The 19,491-nt window shown below is 40.0% G+C and overlaps 1 protein-coding gene and 1 long non-coding RNA gene across 2 annotated transcripts in view; one reads left to right on the plus strand and one right to left on the minus strand.

Moving 5' to 3' along the window:
• Positions 1-19,491, plus strand: part of LOC142748706 (RING finger protein 24) — an 85,548-nt gene that overhangs the window by 1,996 nt on the left and 64,061 nt on the right. The gene's annotated exons all lie outside the window — the stretch shown is intronic.
• Positions 2,360-19,491, minus strand: part of LOC142748719 (uncharacterized) — a 63,825-nt gene continuing 46,693 nt past the window's right edge. Inside the window, exon 2 of the long non-coding RNA XR_012882292.1 lies at positions 2,360-2,640. This is a non-coding gene — a long non-coding RNA (uncharacterized LOC142748719). The remainder of the gene's footprint in view (positions 2,641-19,491) is intronic.

Below are 19,491 nucleotides of genomic sequence, written 5' to 3' on the forward strand. Positions count from 1 at the left end.
GAATCTGGGTAAAGCCTTATTCACACAGTGCAGTTTTTTTCTTGTGCAGTTTTTGAAGCCACAACCAGGAGTGGATTAAAAAAAAAAAGAGAAGTAAAATCTTTCCAATATACTTCCCCTCCCTTTATGATCCACTGCTGGTTGTGGCTTCAAAAACTGCTCCAAAACTGCACTGTGTGCATAAGGCCTAAGTTTTCTCTATGCTTGTCTATCTGAGGATGTGTTAGACGGAGGGCCCACCGTAACCCAAGGACCCATATACTCCTGCAGCCCCCTGCCCAAGTCTATGCGTCTAAAAAGGAATAGCCCTTGACTGCCATGTTTGTGTGCGGAGATCCTGGTGACGGAAGGATTCTCTGCAGTAAAAGCAGAGCAATGTTGACCACATGGGCTTGAACTCGGTTGCACAACATGTACAATGTTCAAATTCAATCAAGTTGGGTGAAACAGTTCATGCAGGAGTGACCGCCTACAAGCCATCTTTCAGTCATGCCACCCTCCTGTGCCAGGCACTGCACAAGTTGCCATGTAGCACAGGCCTAAGACTAGAGATACATTTATAGAAATGCCTCGAGTGGCAAAATTTGACTGCGACTTTGTTACACATCCAAAAAGTTGCATGATGACGTCGACTCCCCTGCAGCTCCATCCCAAAAAGCTGTGGACAGCGACCTGCAACATTTCCATCAACTTCTATCAATGTCACATGATGCCACTTGAGCCGTCTGCCACACACGCTGGGCATCGTGCTGCGTGGCACAAGCCTAAGAAATCCACTACAGTTCAGAGTAGATGTTTTTTAAGGATAGATGTGGACATTTAGGGATAAAATAATCCTCAGTTCTTGGGGGTTAGTCCTGAATATAAATATTTTCCAATGTATACAGATGTAGCAGAGCTGAATCCGTTCAGATAATACAGAAAGGTCACTGATTACAGATGACTTGTGCCAAAGTACCAAATTGACTCTGCTACATCTGTAACCTGAGAGCTTAGTAATGAGAATAGTAGCTCTGTATTTCCTTAGCCTGCTTTCTGTGCATTTCCTGTACAATCTATTGCTCTCTGGTATCAGCCTTTTCAGGCTAGTTGGAGACTATTCATCATTGGATGGATGATCACTGATTTATGTCACATTCCTGCAGTGCTGATCCTCCAGATATATTTACATCCGTATCTGTGACTGATATCTGACCTCGATGTAATGTGAACTCCGCACACTATACATTGATATCTATGTCCGGAGGTCTTGTCCTGAGAACCGCGCAGCAGAGCTGATGTTCTGCAACTTTCTATTGAACTTTGTGTTTCAATTCCTCACAATTTTCAAGATCTCTGCTTGCTATCAGTGAATATAAAACATGTGCAGAGCTAATACTTCTCACAGCTGAGAGTTTGTTACAGTTGTATCCAGTCTAAACAATCCTCAGTGAGCTAAGTACATCAGCAGTACATACACATCTTTCTCCTGTTGTAAGTTCGTTACAATGTATCATTTGAGGTCAAAAGTATCAGTTTGGAGTCCAGAGGATGGCATAGACTGGATACAAGTATAACAAAACTTCAGCTGTGCAGATGTAATATTTCTCACAGCTGAGAGTTTGTTACAATTGTATCCAGTCTAGACAATCTTTAGTGAGCTAAATACATCAGCAGCACAAGTCTTTTTTCCCTTTGTAAGTTCGTTACAATGTATCAGTGGCGGTCAAATGTATCAGTGCCGAGTCCAGAGGATTGCATAGACTGGATACAAGTGTAACAAACCATCAGTTGTGCATGACTAATATTTCTCACAGCTGAGAGTTTGTTACAATTGTTTCCAGTGTAGGCAATCCTCAGTGAGCTAAATACATCAGCAGCACAAATCTTTCTCCTGGCCTGTTTGTTACAATGTTTTAGTATTTAATATATCAGTCTGGAGTCCAGAGGGTTGCATAGACTTGATACAAGTGTAACAAACCCTCAGCTGTGAGACGTATTAGCTCTGCACAGCTGAGGGTATATTACACTTCTATCCAGTCTATGCAACCCTCTGGACTCCAGACTGATACATTTGACCTTTACTAAAACATTGCATCAGTCTGGAGTCCAGGGGGTTGCATAGACTGGATACAAGTGTAACATACCCTCAGCTGTTCAGAGCTATGGGTCTATTCACATCAGCGTTGGTTTACGTTGAGGGCTTCCCCCGACGGAAAGCTCAGAGAGAACCCCTCAACGGAAAGCAACGCTGATGTAAAACAAACCTTCAGCTGTGAGAAGTATTAACGCTGTACAGGTTTAGCCTCAGGATGTAAATAAGAGTGTTCTAATTCGTTGACATCAAGCAGAGATCTTGAAAAAGAATAAAACATTGAAATACAAAGTATATGAGAATTTTTTATTACTTTCATAAATCAGGAGGGGGGAGGGGAGACGACATTTTTTGCTTAGATACATGGACAAGGACCCTGTACATATAGAGGTGTATACATTAGGACTGCAGACCCCCCCATCCCGGATTATTCTTCACATCATCTTTCTTGCTCCACTTTCTGAATTCTTTTCACCGTCGTTTCTCTTCAGGGAACTTTCCAGGTTAATCCGTCTCCTGCTGAGTACAGACCACCACCTCCAGCTCTCCTTGCAGCTGTCCGTACTCTGTAGGCGATATTGTGTACAGAAGGTTATTACGTGACACGACGGCAGCTGTCGGCTCCTCCCCCTCCAACCACCGTCCTGTCCCGCGCCAAAAGCCAACGCCACCGCGTCAAGACAAACGTTTCTGTGTTTCAGAAGAACGAAACGAATGGAGACACAGGAAAATGTGTTAAAGTAGAACTCCGCTCCGCAGCTGGGTTACAGAACGGATTGGAGAATTGCTTAAAGGAAAACTCCGGGCAAAACTGATACATTGTGTTATGGGAAAGAACACTGAAGAGAGAATCTCTGTGTCAGGCTCCTCCCACTGCGCTAGACATAACACGGTGTAAAGGTTTTGCCCGGAGTGTAGAAAAGAGATTGACAACCTCAATGGGTGTCACAAAATGTTGCAAAGTGGGGAGGGGGGGGGGTCACTTTTTTTAAATTAAGTCGACACCCTCCAACTACTTCAACAATAACTATTTGCTACCCTTGGGCAATAACTCCAGACATCCATGGGGGCTTCCAAAAAGTTTACCTGACATTGACCTTTCCCTCCCATATATAAAATGTTCTTTGCAACTTTTTGTGACATTTCCCGTCATTTGCCATCAGGTGGCAGCACCACACATTCCAATAATGGGTGAGAAAAAGGCAACGAAAAATTAAAACATTTTCGGAAATAATTGAATTTTACACAGTTGAATTCTACATGAAAAGTTGAGTAACTTTGTCAATCTTTCTCTTTACTGTTCTTGTGCTGCCATGTAATCAGATGCACAGGTACCTCCAGAATTCTGCTGGTCGCCCTTGGAAACAGACAGCGGTTTAGCTCCACCTCATTGTCAGACATGTGACCTGACAGCGGAGCTCTGGGTCACTGTCACCTGAGCTCCCACAATGCACTGCTATCTTTCAATAGAATTGAGCTAATCTATGAATAATTAGAAGAACCTCATTCTCTCCTATATGGGAAAGACAAGTATGAATAAAATGCCGGAACTACAGTGAAGACTGACACAAACACCAATAACATTGCCAAAGCAGTGAATAGGAAAGTGGGGGTTGTAACAGTGCATAACGGGGTCAGTAGAAAGCTGATTGATGAGAAAAATTATCTAAACTTTGGGCAGGTTTTCCTATATGTTATGGCATTTTGTATGTAGTGCAGTTACATTTGGTTCACCCAATCACCTGTGACCTGTCACCTATGACCTCAGAATGGTCCTTTACTACTGTTTATACAGAGCGTGAGCTCATTTACTGACGGTTGGTGTTACTGTTGTCACATTGGTGGGGGGGGGGGGGTTATATTTATCTGCACTCAGCTGGAGTCCCTCATATTTGGGACTATGAGAGTGACAAGTCAGGTGCATTGGCATCTGTTTCCTTTGCATCAAAGGTGCCAAGTCCCAGAATGCATCTGGGGGTCACGAGCTGGTGTAACGCACAGGCAGCTGCGGGGAACACTCTAAGCTCCAGTGACGAGCCCGGGTCATCAGGAAACAACTGTCATATAATGGTCACTGTCTTGCAACTCGTTCCTTAAAGGGGTTGTCCACTGTATTCGGCATGCTCAATGCTGTACAGCTAATCACGAGGAAATGGGGGACGCCCCAAAGTCCTCTAGAGCGAGAGCAAGTAGCTTTCTCCACTCTGGGCAATAGGTGGGGGGTTCCTATTGGACGTACCATCTATATAGACTTAAAAATCCCTTATAGGCCATATGGAAATGGTTTGTATAAAAAAGGCAGCCCCTTTAAAGTGTGGTTCTCACGCTGTAATTTCCCGTCGGGGAGATCAGCAATGAGTTGTAGCTTCTGGGTGACCGAGCGACAGGAAAGGAAGTCCCTATGAGAGATAATATGGCTGACAATGGTAACGATCAGATAGCTACTCAATATCTCCACAGAGTCTCGGTAGATGGGGCCATCTCGGGGGTTACTTTTTGACCGAGAATCTTTATTTATAGAGCGCCAACATATTCCGCAGCACTTTATATTAGGCCCCATTCACATCGCGTTTGTGCTATCCGCCGGGCGTATACGGTTTTTAATGGGTCAAACGTAGACCAAAATAGCGTCCGTTTGGTCTACGTTGGTCATGGTTTACGTTGAGAGGCTGTTTTTTGAAAGTAATGAAATGCGAAGTCTGCCGCGCTATTCTGTACTTCAAAAAAACGTATACGCGACGTAATGTTTTTTTTTTACCATTGATCTCAATGGACGATGCATGAAAATGTAAAGCTATACGTGTGTATCCAATTACATACAGTAAATCTTTCCGTTTTTTTGTTTTTTTTTATCAGTGTTCACTTTAGAAAAAACGTATACTTTTTTAGCTAAAAAGCGGACAGAAACGTATACCGTCGTATGAGTATATGCTAAACGTACGCGCTATAAAAAACACAGGCATAAACAGAAAATGGTACACGTTTGTATACGTTTTCAATGGTCCACTTTTTATAAAAAAAAGCGTATGCGCCCGGCGGTGTGAATGGGGCCTTACACGTGTGCTCCAGTACATACAGAGCAGGACTGAGTACTGATGTATGGGATTACCGATATACATCCTAAGGACTCCCAACCAGGGAAGGAGTCGTCCATAAATGATAAGGGCTTATTCAGACGAGCGTATTATATGTCCGTGTGCTGTCCGTTAAAAAAAAACGCCAGCACACGAACCCATGCTATTCATTGGGGCTGTTCACACGGCCATTGTTTTAACAGACCGTCTGAAGGGCTCGTGAAAAAATAGGACATGTCCTATTTTCATCCATTTTCATGGATCCCTCAATAGACTCAAGACTACGAGGGATCCCTAAAAACGGATCCCGCACATCCAAGTTTACACTCGTTCATCGGAATGAGCCCTAAGGCTGACATTTTTTATGGTCCCTAGAGGACTGGGTTTGAGGGCCCACTGAGTTGTTGCGCTGTCCAGTATATATCAAGATGAGAAGTTATTCCCTATGGATGAGGGGACAAGTTTCTTAGGGACCCTAGACACGTCTTACAAAATACAGCGATTTTATGCCATAGTCCCTGGTGTCCACTGGCATGATGCTTCAGTCATTATGTGATTTTTTGCTCCCAGTTCAAGTTTGTGCACAGTCCCTAATATCGAGCGGCTTGATCTTTCCGATACTAGTGACCAGTCGTTTTGTGTCCCGGATACCAAGGCCATGGTTTGCAGTGGGTTGATATCCCAGTCTCATGGTCAATTGTCCTTAGTCCTAGAGTTTAGTGAGTTATTACCCCAGACCAGTGGCTCAAAGCTTCAGTCATCAGTGACAGATGGGTATGTACATAGTCCCTGGTGTCCAGTGGTTTAGTGCTCCAGTCCCTGGTATCCAGTGGTTTAGTGCTCCAGTCCCTGGTGTCCAGTGGTTTAGTGCTCCAGTCCCTGGTGTCCAGTGGTTTCGTTTTACAGTCCCTGGTGTTCAGCGGTTTAGTTTTCCAGTCCCTGGTGTCCAGTGGTTTGGTGCTCCAGTCCCTGGCGTCCAGTGGTTTGTTATATTAGTCCCTGGGGTTTATTGGTTTGGTGCCCCAGTCTCTGGTGTCCGGTGGTTTGGTAAATTAGTCCCTGGTGTTTATTGGTTTGGTGCTTCAGTCCCTGGCGTCCGGTGGTTTGGTATATTAGTCCCTGGTGTTTATTGGTTTAGTGCTTCACTCCCTGGTGTCCAGTGGTTTGGTGAATTAGTCTCTGGTGTCCAGTGGTTTGTTACATTAGACTCTTGTATTTATTTGTCTGGTGCTCCAGACCCTGGTGTTCAGGGGTTTGGTGAATTAGTCCCTGGTGTCCAGTGGTTTGTTATATTAGTCCCTGATGTTTATTGGTCTGGTACTCCAGTCCCTGGTGTTCAGTGGTTTGGTGAATTAGTCCCTGGTGTCCACTGGTTTGGTGAATTAGTCCCTGGTGTCCAGTGGTTTGGTGAATTAGTCCCTGGTGTCCAGTGGTTTGGTGTCCCAGTCTATGTTAGCCAGTAGTCATATCATTTGTCCGCTGCTCCATTCCCTGATTGTGTTAATAGAGGTCATCAGAAGCGTCTCCTGTCGTTCTGTGCAGTTGTCGTGGGCGCAGTGTGAACACGTCTGTATCACTCTGGTGTTGTTGTTGTCGTTGTATTTTGAATCCTTTTTTCATGATGTAAATCGGTTTTATATGTTGTTAGTTTTATATAATCCTTTCTTAGGTATGAACCATATAACTAGAACATTCATCACGTATGAGGCATTGTGGGATTTAATTTTACTGTATGTTTTTATTAGGTGTGTGATTATTATTGTTGTTGCTTTTTACTATTTTTAGTGCGCGTTTCCGTCAAATGTGACATTTTGGACGTCACGTATCATTGCACCTTGCTAAGGCCCCATGCATACGACCGTGCTTGTAATTACGACTCGTAATTACGAGCATGGCCGGGCACGGCCGGCAACGGGCAGCCGGCCGTTTTTCCGAGCCGTGCTCCCATTATAAAGTATAGCAGCACGGCCCGTAAAATAAAAAAATAGAACATGTTCTATCTTTTTCAACGGCACGGGCACCTTCCCGTGAGAAAACGGGAAGGTACCCGTGGCCAACAGAAGTCTATGGGCCCGTTATTTAGGGTCGTAATTACGACCCGTAATAACGGGTGTTTTTACAGTCGTGTGCATGAGGCCTTAGTAAACCATATTGCGCCATTTTGTCTAAAACCGCTATTATAAAGCACCTATCACCCCCCCCCCCCCAGAGGGAAACCATGAAGGGATAAGACAACAAAAGTCACACAGGGAATGAAATGAATATTTATTGAGTTTTTGTAATTCCTGTGATAAATATCAGGTGACCGGCTGGTTTATAATTAACTTTACTAGATTGGTTGGGCACATTCAGGGTGGCATAGTTTAATGAGAATATAATAAGATGAAATGCCATTTATGTTTTTATGGTAATCAAATATGCAGTTCAATACTTCATTTACACTGTACTGTTTTTAAAAAAAAATCAGATTAATGAACAGGCTGAGATATGTAATGGAATGATGTCACTGTCCTTAGGATGATGTCACTGTTCTTAGGATGATGTCACTGTCCTTAGAATGATGTCACTGTCTTTAGGATGATGTCATTGTCCTTAGGATGATGTCACTGTTCTTAGAATGATTTCACTGTCCTTAGGATGATGTCACTGTCCTTAGGATGATTTCACTGTTCTTAGAATGATGTCACTGTCCTTAGGATGATGTCACTGTCCTTCGGATGATGTCACTGTCCTTAGGATGATTTCACTCTTCTTAGAATGATGTCACTGTCCTTAGGATGATGTCACTGTCCTTAGGATGATGTCACTGTTCTTAGGATGATGTCACTGTCCTTAGAATGATGTCACTGTCTTTAGGATGATGTCACTGTCCTTAGGATGATGTCACTGTTCTTAGAATGATTTCACTGTCCTTAGGATGATGTCACTGTCATTAGGATGATTTCACTGTTCTTAGAATGATGTCACTGTCCTTAGGATGATGTCACTGTCCTTTGGATGATGTCACTGTCCTTAGGATGATTTCACTGTTCTTAGAATGATGTCACTGTCCTTAGGATGATGTCACTGTCCTTAGAATGATGTCACTGTCCTTAGGATGATGTCACTGTCCTTAGGATGATGTCACTGTCCTTCGGATGATGTCACTGTCCTTAGGATGATGTCACTGTTCTTAGAATGATGTCACTGTCCTTAGGATGATGTCACTGTTCTTATAATGATGTCACTGTCCTTAGGATGATGTCACTGTTCTTTTTCCCCTTTCTACTTTCAGCACCATGCCAGTCTGAGTTGGTAGAGGGGACAGGCAGTGCTTACACCAGACTTTTTCTCTGTGTCTTGTAGCCTTAGGGTATGTTCACACGCTAGACTAAAAGCGTCTGAAAATACGGAGCTGTTTTCAGGCGAAAACAGCTCCTGATTTTCAGACGTTTTTGTAACTACGGACGTTATTGGAGCTGTTTTTCAATGGAGTCAGTGAAGAACGCCTCCAAAAACGTCCTAAGAAGTGACATGCACTTCTTTTTCGCGGGCGTCTTTTTATGCGCCGTATTTTGACAGCAACGCGTAAAATTACACCTCGTGGGAACAGAACACCGTAAAACCCATTGAAAGCAATAGGAAGATGTTTGAAGGCATATTAAGTGCGTGTTTTCAGGCGTAATTCGAGGCGTAAAATGCCCGAATTACACCTGAAACCACTGCGTGTGAACCTACCCTTATTAGTTAGATTTTTCTTAATATTAATTTACACCTCTGCCTCCTCATAGTATTCCTACTGTCTGGATTATAATGTTTCCACTTTTTAAAGGCACACTAATCTCATACTGCCCAACTTTCAAATATCGCAAAGAGGAACAACCGCCACGGCATGGCAATTTTTTTCCCTTTTAAGCCCCGGCTGTAATCCCGCCCAATCCCCATCCATACACACCCGCTTCAGCCCACACAGTATATTGTTCCCATAGTGCCTCCCACACAGTATAATGCCCTCATAGCTGCCCCCATACAGTATAATACCCCCATGGATGCCCCTATAGATTATATTGCCCACACAGATGCCCCATACATTATAATGCCCCATACAGTATAATGCCCCGTAGCTGCCACCATACAGTATAATGCCCCATAGTTGCCACCATACAGTGCCTACATATAAAGTGCCATTGTCCACATAGTGCCACAGTGCCCATGTAGATAGCACCACAGTGCCCCCCTGTAGATTGTGCCACAACCCCCTTAAAGATAGTGTCACCCCCCGATAGATAGCAATATCCCCCCTTGACCTGTAGTCATTGAGACTCCCTCTGGGGGCGGAATCCCCAGCCATAGCATCGGCAACCCTGTGGCTGGGGATTTGCTACAGGAGGAGGCGAGGACAGTGACGTCAAGGGCTCGCCCTGGGAGTCCTCTGCACTAATGCTGAAGCAGGGAGCTGACGGTTCCTCGCTTCAGCATTGGGTTCAACTGTATCTGCGTCCTGAGGACGCAGATACAGTTGACATCGGGAGTCCGGGACATACCACAGGTCGCCCGGGACAGCGGGACACCACCCGAAATCCGGGACTGTTCCGCTGAATCCGTGACGGTTGGGAGGTATGCTAAACTTATTCTATCTCCATGTGCTTTTATTCCATTCTATTGTTACATGTTATCAACCATTTCACACTAGGGAGCTGCTGACTATAGAAAAATCTGATAAATAAACTATTCTGGGATAAGGAATGGCATGATGTCGCTGTTACGTTATCAACGATTTATCACTGGGTAGATGCCGCCTATATTGTTCAGTGACAGGAAGTGCAGTAAGAGTCCTGCCCCCATGATAACTACTTTATCTCACCTATTGTCAGTGCTGAAGATACTGATATCATCATCTTATAATGCTACAGAACATTTATAAGCTGCCGACTGTAGGTCTAGTGTCCCTTTAAATTTACAGCTGCCTTTGACTAGGCCCCCTGTGCATGGCTAGGACATGAGCTGCGTACATTGTACGGATACCACAGCCCTGTGCTTATCACTTTAATGAGTGCCATTAACATGTGGATGAGGACGTCACGCCTGTAAAGTGGTCACATCACTTGCTGCGCAAGATCTAATGATGGAAGAGCTGGGGAAATAAGCCTCCAGCTGTCAGCTTGACATGGGCGGCAGTGTGGCAGAGGGCGTCAAACAGATACAGATCTAGCAGAGCTGAGTTTGTCACTTGGCACATTGTGATATCACAATGTGTTATTTGTGGTATATATATATATATATATGTGTATGTGCGTGTATACATTGTATTATTATGATGCATTTTATTATATTTTATAGTGTTATTATAACATATTTGATTGTACTTTATTATTTTACCTTACATTATATTTGATCATTTTATATGTGTAAGGCTGGATTCACACGAGCATGTTCGGTCCGTAAAGGACGGAACGTATTTCGGCCGCAAGTCCCGGACCGAACACAGTGCAGGGAGCCGGGCTCCTAGCATCATAGTTATGTACGACGCTAGGAGTCCCGGCCTCTCCGTGGAACTGCCGTCCCGTACTGAAAACATGATTACAGTACGGGACAGTTGTCCCGCAGCGAGGCAGGGACTCCTAGCGTCGTACATAACTATGATGCTAGGAGCCCGGCTCCCTGCACTGTGTTCGGTCCGGGACTTGCGGCCGAAATACGTTCCGTCCAATACGGACTGAACATGCTCGTGTGAATCCAGCCTAACAGGAAAATTCCTCTAGTCTGGCAAGATTAGGACCAGACAGTTGCCGGATTATGTGAAATGTTCTGAATTATCAGGCCGTCATAGAATAATATGTAAACTCACTAGAGAGGATAAAAGCCCAAATTGAAATATTCATTTTAAGTTGACTCCTCATGCACAACCTCCGAGATGTGTTGAGTCGTACTACGATCCCCATGGACTTCTTTAAAGGGGTATTCCCCTTTAATAAAGTGGTAGGGGTCTGACCTCTGGGACGGACCCTTGCACAGAGGTGCCTTGGCCACCCAACATTCAGCACAGCCCCATTTAAGTGACTGGGACCGGCTGAAGTTCCCTGCACAGACGGGTGGTCGGGAGCGCTGCTGTGCAGGGAGAGCTTAGACACTTCATATGATGGGAATACCCCTTTAAGGCCCTACTGAAACTCTGAATGCCTCCAATTTCATCCAAAGGCATAGTGTCTTCCTGCCAGGAACCCCAGCGATCAGCATCAATCTGTGCGGAAACCTGGCAGTAAGTGTTTAATTTCTCTGCAGCGCCGCCACAGGAGACATTAAGTATTACACAGTGTCCATTCATATCAATGTGTTACGTGAGTAATGCAGAACAGGACAGCTCCTTCAGGCCTCATTCAAACAAGCGTGTCCGATTTACGTGCGCAATAAACGGGCCGTGTTTCACGCATATGACTGTCCGTATTGGCGTCAGTGTGGTTTCCATGTGGCATCAGTTTTTCTCGTCTGTGTTTTTCACTTTCTGGTTTTAGTTTCTTTTTTCTTTACATTTCTTTAGCAACTAATGCGTGAAACACGTGATGTCATCGCGTGCTGTCCGTTGTTTTCACAGGCCCATTGACTTCAATAGGCGACGAGGTCCGCAAAAACAGACCAAAATTGGACAAGCAGTGGGTGTTACGCAACGGACACGCGCTGCGTGAAAAATCGCGGACGTCTGAATAGCCCCGTTGAATTGCATAGGTCCGTGTGCTGTCCGTTTTTTTAACGGACAGCACACTGACATATACAACGCTCGTCTGAATCCGGCCTTAATCAATGGGTCAGTTGGGATCCGGCACAGCGCCAGGGCTAATATTATGAACGGTAACCGCATCACGTATGTGGACATAGCTTTATATTATATTGTGTATTTTATACTGTATTTTATATATTTGTTTTTTATATTATATTTATTACATTGTATTTTTGTTTTGTTCATTTTGCAACCGGAAAGGGACTGGAGTTTATTTTTGTTCATTCTGGCCTTGTTAGGACTTGGCTGACCGCTTGGCAATACAGTTGGCCTTATAGCGCCGGGGTATTGTATTGTGTGCCCAGCCGGCCCCCGTGTTCTTGTCTTGATGACAGCTGCTAGTCGTGGGTTTATATCAGAGGACTGGAGAGTTATTCGTCTCCGATGAGCTTTTCATCCACGCCGCAGGGGCCAGAATAATATTATGTATATTGTAATAACCTCTGATTTTACAGCAGTATAGAAAATAGATCTGGTGCAACTGAGCCGATTCCCCGGTGATGTCATCACCTCTAACCCACTGACATACTTGCAAAAATAAACTTCATTTCCAGCTAAGTCACATACTCCAGGGAAGCACAAGGGTGAACAATGCGGCTGATGTCTATCCTGGTAAACAATTATTACAGGCAGCGAGCCAGAGGTTTTATATATAGAATAATAAAGAAGTATGCTAATTGCCCATTGCAGGGTTGTTGCCAGTGGCGCCGGTGCCAGTTATTTGCATAAACGCTTTATCCCTGTGTTATGGTGGCAACATTATGCGCTAACCTCATAGAACGATACCATTGTTCCCAAACTACTAATCTGACACATTATTATTAGTATAGTACTTTTCTAGTTGTCCATAGGGGGCAGTATTATAGTAGTTATATTCTTGTATATAGGAGGCAGTATTATAGTAGTTATATTCTTGTATATAGGAGCAGTATTATAGTAGTTATATTCTTGTATATAGGGGGCAGTATTATAGTAGTTATATTCTTGTATATAGGAGGCAGTATTATAGATGTTATATTCTTGTATATAGGGAGCAGTATTATAGTAGTTATATTCTTGTATATAGGAGCAGTATTATAGTAGTTATATTCTTGTACATAGGAGCAGTATTATAGTAGTTATATTCTTGTATATAGGAGGCAGTATTATAGTAGATATATTCTTGTATATAGGGGGCAGTATTATAGTAGTTATATTCTTGTATATAGGAGCAGTATTATAGTAGTTATATTCTTGTATATAGGGGGCAGTATTATAGTAGTTATATTCTTGTAACAGGAGGCAGTATTATAGATGTTATATTCTTGTATATAGGGAGCAGTATTATAGTAGTTATACTCTTGTATATAGGAGCAGTATTATAGTAGTTATATTCTTGTACATAGGAGCAGTATTATAGTAGTTATATTCTTGTATATAGGGGGCAGTATTATAGAAGTTATATTCTTGTATATAGGGGGCAGTATTATAGAAGTTATATTCTTTTATATAGGAGGCAGTATTATAGTAGTTATATTCTTGTATATAGGGAGCAGTATTATAGTAGTTATATTCTTGTATATAGGGGCAGTATTATAGTAGTTATATTCTTGTATATAGGGGGCAGTATTGTAGTAGTTATATTCTTGTATATAGGAGCAGTATTATAGTAGTTATATTCTTGTATATAGGGGGGCAGTATTATAGTAGTTATATTCTTGTATATAGGAGCAGTATTATAGTAGTTATATTCTTGTATATAGGGAACAGTATTATAGTAGTTATATTCTTGTATATAGGGGGCAGTATTATAGTAGTTATATTCTTGTATATAGGAGCAGTATTATAGTATTATATTCTTGTATATAGGGGCTGTATTACAGTAGTTATATTCTTGTATATAGGGGGCAGTATTATAGTAGGTATATTCTTGTATATAGGGGCTGTATTATAGTAGTTATATTCTTGTATATAGGGGCTGTATTATAGTAGTTATATTCTTGTATATAGGGGCAGTATTATAGTAGTTATATTCTTGTACATAGGGGCAGTATTATAGTAGTTATATTCTTGTATATAGGGGGCAGTATTATAGTAGTTATATTCTTGTATATAGGAGCAGTATTATAGTAGTTATTTTCTTGTATATAGGGGGTAGTATTATAGTAGTTATATTCTTGTATATAGGAGCAGTATTATAGTAGTTATATTCTTGTATATAGGGAGCAGTATTATAGTAGTTATATTCTTGTATATAGGGGCAGTATTATAGTAGTTATATTCTTGTATATAGGGGGCAGTATTGTAGTAGTTATATTCTTGTATATAGGAGCAGTATTATAGTAGTTATATTCTTGTATATAGGAGCAGTATTATAGTAGTTATATTCTTGTATATAGGAGCAGTATTATAGTAGTTATATTCTTGTATATAGAGGGCAGTATTATAGTAGTTATATTCTTGTATATAGGAGCAGTATTATTGTAGTTATATTCTTGTATATAGGGGCAGTATTATAGTAGTTATATTCTTGTATATAGGGGAGCAGTATTACAGTAGTTATATTCTTGTATATAGGGGCAGTATTATAGTAGTTCTATTCTTGTATATAGGGGGCAGTATTATAGTAGTTATATTTTTGTATATAGGGCAGTATTATAGTAGTTATATTCTTGTATATAGGAGTAGTATTATAGTCGTAATATTCTTGTATATAAGAGCAGTATTATAGAAGTTATATTCTTGTACATAGGGGGCAGTATTATAGTAGTTATATTCTTGTATATAGGAGTAGTATTATAGTCGTAATATTCTTGTATATAAGAGCAGTATTATAGAAGTTATATTCTTGTACATAGGGAGCAGTATTATAGTAGTTATATTCTTGTATATAGGAGCAGTATTATAGTAGTTATATTCTTGTATATAGGGGCAGTATTAGGGCATGACCACACATGGCGGAATTCCTCCGCAACTGTCCGCATCAATGCCGCACAGAATCTGCGTTGCAGATTCTGCAGCGGATCTGCACAAAATGTGCAGAAAATTGATGCGGACTGGCCGCTGCGGACTGCAGGAAAAGTGCTTCTCTTCTCCCTATTCAGTGCAGGATAGAGAGAAGGGACAGCACTTTCCCTAGTGAAAGTCAAAGAAATTCATACTTACCGCCCGTTGTCTTGGTGACGCGTCCCTCTTTCGGCATCCGGCCCGACCTCCCTGGATGACGCTCCAGTCCATGTGACCGCTGCAGCCTGTGCTTGGCCTGTGATTGGCTGCAGCCGTCACTTACACTGAAACGTCATCCTGGGAGGCCGGACTGGAGACAGACGCAGGGAGTTCTCGGTAAGTATGAACTTATATGTTTTTTTACAGGTTGCTGTATATTGAGATCGGTAGTCACTGTCCCGGGTGCAGAAACAGTTACTGCCGATCGCGTAACTCTTTCAGCACCCTGGACAGTGACTATTTACAGACGTCTCCTAGCAACGCTCCCGTCATTACGGGAGCCCCATTGACTTCCTCAGTCTGGCTGTAGACCTAGAAATACATAGGTCCAGCCAGAATGAAGAAATGTCATGGTAGTAAAAACAATACGCTCCGCAGCACACATAAGATCTGCGGACTTCATTGCGGAATTTTGACTCTCCATTGAAGTCAATGGAGAAATTCCGCCATGAGTCCGCAACCAGTCCGCCACTGCTCCGCAACAGACAGAGCATGCTGCGGACACCAAATTCCGCTCCGCAGCCTATGCTCCGCAGCGGAATTGTACGCATCGTGTAAACGAACACTGCTAAATTAAAGTGAAAGTCAATGGAGAAACGGCTCCGCTGCGGATTAACGCTGCGGAGTGTCCGCAGCGGAATTTAAGTGAAATTCCGCTATGTGTGAACCCGCCCTTATAGTAGTTATATTCTTGTATATAGGGGGCAGTATTATAGTAGTTATATTCTTGTATATATAGGGCAGTATTATAGTAGTTATATTCTTGTATATAGGAGCAGTATTATAGAAGTTATATTCTTGTACATAGGGGGCAGTATTATAGTATTATAGTAATTATATTCTTGTATATAGGGGGCAGTATTATAGTAGTTATATTCTTGTATATAGGGAGCAGTATTATAGTAGTTATATTCTTGTACATAGGGGGCAGTATTATAGAAGTTATATTCTTGTATCTAGGGGCAGTATTATAGTAGTTATATTCTTGTATATAGGAGCAGTATTATAGTAGTTATATTCTTGTATATAGGGGGCAGTATTATAGTAGTTATATTCTTGTATATAGGGGCAGTATTATAGTAATTATATTCTTGTATATAGGAGGCAGTATTATACTAGTTATATTCTTGTATATAGGGAGCAGTATTATAGTAGTTATATTCTTGTATATAGGAGCAGTATTATAGTAGTTATATTATTGAATATAGGGGGCAGTATTATAGTAGTTAATTTCTTGTATATAGGGGAGATATTATAGTAGTTATATACATGTATATAGGGGGCAGTATTATAGTAGTTATATTCTTGTATATAGGGGCAGTATTATAGTAGTTATATTCTTGTATATAAGAGCAGTATTATAGTAGTTATATTCTTGTATATAGGGGGCAGTATTATAGTAGTTGTATTCTTGTATATAGGGGCAGTATTATAGTAGTTATATTCTTGTATATAGGGGGCAGTATTATAGTAGTTATATTCTTGTATATAGGGGCAGTATTATAGTAGTTATATTCTTGTATATAGGGGGCAGTATTATAGAAGTTATATTCTTGTATATAGGGGGCAGTATTATAGTAGTTATATTCTTTTATATAGGAGGCAGTATTATAGTAGTTATATTCTTGTATATAGGGAGCAGTATTATAGTAGTTATATTCTTGTATATAGGGGCAGTATTATAGTAGTTATATTCTTGTATATAGGGGGCAGTATTGTAGTAGTTATATTCTTGTATATAGGAGCAGTATTATAGTAGTTATATTCTTGTATATAGGGGGGCAGTATTATAGTAGTTATATTCTTGTATATAGGAGCAGTATTATAGTAGTTATATTCTTGTATATAGGGAACAGTATTATAGTAGTTATATTCTTGTATATAGGGGGCAGTATTATAGTAGTTATATTCTTGTATATAGGAGCAGTATTATAGTATTATATTCTTGTATATAGGGGCTGTATTACAGTAGTTATATTCTTGTATATAGGGGGCAGTATTATAGTAGGTATATTCTTGTATATAGGGGCTGTATTATAGTAGTTATATTCTTGTATATAGGGGCAGTATTATAGCAGTTATATTCTTGTATATAGGGGCTGTATTATAGTAGTTATATTCTTGTATATAGGGGCAGTATTATAGTAGTTATATTCTTGTATATAGGGAGCAGTGTTATAGTAGTTATATTCTTGTATATAGGGGCAGTATTATAGTAGTTATATTCTTGTATATAGGGGCAGTATTATAGTAGTTATATTCTTGTACATAGGGGCAGTATTATAGTAGTTATATTCTTGTATATAGGGGGCAGTATTATAGTAGTTATATTCTTGTATATAGGAGCAGTATTATAGTAGTTATTTTCTTGTATATAGGGGGTAGTATTATAGTAGTTATATTCTTGTATATAGGAGCAGTATTATAGTAGTTATATTCTTGTATATAGGGAGCAGTATTATAGTAGTTATATTCTTGTATATAGGGGCAGTATTATAGTAGTTATATTCTTGTATATAGGGGGCAGTATTGTAGTAGTTATATTCTTGTATATAGGAGCAGTATTATAGTAGTTATATTCTTGTATATAGGGGGGCAGTATTATAGTAGTTATATTCTTGTATATAGGAGCAGTATTATAGTAGTTATATTCTTGTATATAGGGGGCAGTATTATAGTAGTTATATTCTTGTATATAGGGGGCAGTATTATAGTAGTTATATTCTTGTATATAGGAGCAGGATTATAGTATTATATTCTTGTATATAGGGGCTGTATTACAGTAGTTATATTCTTGTATATAGGGGGCAGTATTATAGTAGGTATATTCTTGTATATAGGGGCTGTATTATAGTAGTTATATTCTTGTATATAGGGGCAGTATTATAGCAGTTATATTCTTGTATATAGGGGCTGTATTATAGTAGTTATATTCTTGTATATAGGGGCAGTATTATAGTAGTTATATTCTTGTATATAGGGAGCAGTGTTATAGTAGTTATATTCTTGTATATAGGGGCAGTATTATAGTAGTTATATTCTTGTATATAGGGGCAGTATTATAGTAGTTATATTCTTGTACATAGGGGCAGTATTATAGTAGTTATATTCTTGTATATAGGGGGCAGTATTATAGTAGTTATATTCTTGTATATAGGAGCAGTATTATAGTAGTTATTTTCTTGTATATAGGGGGCAGTATTATAGTAGTTATATTCTTGTATATAGGAGCAGTATTATAGTAGTTATATTCTTGTATATAGGGGGCAGTATTATAGTAGTTATATTCTTGTGTATAGGAGCAGTATTATTGTAGTTATATTCTTGTATATAGGGGCAGTATTATAGTAGTTATATTCTTGTATATAGGGGAGCAGTATTACAGTATTTATATTGTATATAGGGGCAGTATTATAGTAGTTATATTCTTGTATATAGGGGGCAGTATTATAGTAGTTATATTTTTGTATATAGGGGGCAGTATTATAGTAGTTATATTCTTGTATATAGGAGCAGTATTATAGTAGTTATTTTCTTGTATATAGGGGGCAGTATTATAGTAGTTATATTCTTGTATATAGGAGCAGTATTATAGTAGTTATATTCTTGTATATAGAGGGCAGTATTATAGTAGTTATATTCTTGTATATAGGAGCAGTATTATTGTAGTTATATTCTTGTATATAGGGGCAGTATTATAGTAGTTATATTCTTGTATATAGGGGAGCAGTATTACAGTAGTTATATTCTTGTATATAAGGGCAGTATTATAGTAGTTCTATTCTTGTATATAGGGGGCAGTATTATAGTAGTTATATTTTTGTATATAGGGCAGTATTATAGTAGTTATATTCTTGTATATAGGAGTAGTATTATAGTCGTAATATTCTTGTATATAAGAGCAGTATTATAGAAGTTATATTCTTGTACATAGGGGGCAGTATTATAGTAGTTATATTCTTGTATATAGGAGTAGTATTATAGTCGTAATATTCTTGTATATAAGAGCAGTATTATAGAAGTTATATTCTTGTACATAGGGAGCAGTATTATAGTAGTTATATTCTTGTATATAGGAGCAGTATTATAGTAGTTATATTCTTGTATATAGGGGCAGTATTATAGTAGTTATATTCTTGTATATAGGGGGCAGTATTATAGTAGTTATATTCTTGTATATATAGGGCAGTATTATAGTAGTTATATTCTTGTATATAGGAGCAGTATTATAGAAGTTATATTCTTGTACATAGGGGGCAGTATTATAGTATTATAGTAATTATATTCTTGTATATAGGGGGCAGTATTATAGTAGTTATATTCTTGTATATAGGGAGCAGTATTATAGTAGTTATATTCTTGTACATAGGGGGCAGTATTATAGA

The sequence above is a fragment of the Rhinoderma darwinii genome, chromosome 1 (assembly GCF_050947455.1).
Source record: "Rhinoderma darwinii isolate aRhiDar2 chromosome 1, aRhiDar2.hap1, whole genome shotgun sequence".
Classification (NCBI taxonomy): domain Eukaryota; kingdom Metazoa; phylum Chordata; class Amphibia; order Anura; family Rhinodermatidae; genus Rhinoderma; species Rhinoderma darwinii.